General features: G+C 40.8%; 1 non-coding gene across 1 annotated transcript; it reads left to right on the top strand.

Moving 5' to 3' along the window:
* The first annotated feature begins 571 nt into the window (after nt 1-571).
* LOC141609555 (small nucleolar RNA R71) lies at nt 572-678 on the top strand. Its single transcript, XR_012527476.1, has one exon. It is a non-coding gene; the product is annotated as a small nucleolar RNA R71 (small nucleolar RNA).
* Nucleotides 679-1,701: the final 1,023 nt, after the last annotated feature.

Below are 1,701 nucleotides of genomic sequence, written 5' to 3'. Positions count from 1 at the left end.
GATAGAAAAACCCGGAGAAAAAGAAACTGGGTCTGGTACGACCTCCCGAACGGCTCAAATTGAAGTGTATAATACACGGTTTTTCGGGATTCCAGGGTCCCGGAACAAAATTATTCGGAAATCAAATAGAAAGTTTCTCGGGTCAAATAAAGCATTGACTTGCTCGGTTGTTCCCCTACATTCACTTGAGTCATGACCCAAGGTTCCACAATTCTCACATATCCCGCTTGGGATTGATGAGGATGCCGTCATGGCATTGACATGATGCTTTGATGATTTTGAGCTTTCCTCAAGTCTAGTCATAGCTTGTTCAAACTTCAAGTTGATTGTGTCAATGTGAGCACTAAGTTGAGCACCCAATTGAGTAACGGTGTCCACTTCATACTTTCCTCCTCTAGTAGCCTTGCGAGGCCTACTATATTGCGAATTATGGACCGCCATTTCCTCAATCTTGTTCCATGTTTGATTGTCATCAACTTCGGTGAACATTACATTTGATCCCATATTGAGAATGTTCCTTGAATCTTCATATAAACCATTCCAAAATTGTTGCACTAAAAACCATTCGCTAAGTCCATGGTGAGGACATGAGCGACAAATACCCTTGAACCGCTCCCAAGCTTCATACAAAGATTCTTCATCCCTTTGCTTAAAACCCGTAATTTGAGCTCTTAGCATGTTGGTCTTTTCCGGTGGGTAGAATTTTTTGTAGAAAGCTAGAGCTAACTTCTTCCAAGAATCTATTCCAAGGGTGGCCTTATCAAGGCCCTTCAACCATTGCTTTGCGGTGCCGATTAACGAAAAAGGAAATAAGACCCATCTTATTTGGTCTTGAGTCACGCCCGTTTGAGAGATAGCTTCACAATAATCACAAAATGTTTCCATATGAGAATGAGGGTCCTCACTAGGCATTCCCCCGAATTGGCTCCTCTCAACTAGTTGGATGAAGGCGGACTTGGCAATAAAGTTTCCGGTAAGATGTTGTGGGGTAGGAGTACCATTTGGTAAATCCTCCTCGGTGGGTATAGAGTGTGACGAGAATTTAGGCATTGTGGGTGGATTTTGTGTGGTATTGTTAAATGGGTTCTCTTCTCCTTCTATTGCGAAAGGATTGACAAACTCACTAGTGGGTTGAACAACTTCACCAACACCTCCCAAATTCCTCCTAACAAGTCTCCTATTATTCGTCAAGGTTCTTTCGATTTCACGGTCAAAAGGTAACAAATCTCTTTGTAACCTTCTAGACATGCAAAATATCAAACAACTAGAAAACAATTAGAACAAACCTTGAGGAGTTTTACTTCCCCAAGGTGAAAAAGACACAACTAAAAACAATAAAAGAAATCTTAAATCAATTAAACACCGTCCCCGACAACGGCGCCATTTTTGATCGGAGCCATTTGGTGTTCACAATTAAGCATATGTGGTCGTTGGTCAATGGTCGATACAAAACACAATTTATACTTCACAAACAACTCTACAATTAGTAAAGAGGCAAGTAAAGGTCGGATCCCAAGGGACGGGTATTGAAATGAAGATTCTATTGTAACTAGTGGTGTCTAGGGGTGTCACAAATTGGGTTGATGTAGAAGGTCACTAAACTAAAATAGCAATGAAAATAAACTAGCAAGGTAAATAAAATAAGGGGTGTAAACAATTGATTAAAAGCACTAGGGTGTCATGGGTTCATAGGGGAATCAT

The sequence above is a fragment of the Silene latifolia genome, chromosome 10, assembly GCF_048544455.1.
Source record: "Silene latifolia isolate original U9 population chromosome 10, ASM4854445v1, whole genome shotgun sequence".
NCBI classification, from domain to species: domain Eukaryota; kingdom Viridiplantae; phylum Streptophyta; class Magnoliopsida; order Caryophyllales; family Caryophyllaceae; genus Silene; species Silene latifolia.
The sequence above is the reverse complement of the archived record's forward strand: the minus strand, read 5'-3'. Positions and strand labels throughout refer to the sequence as shown.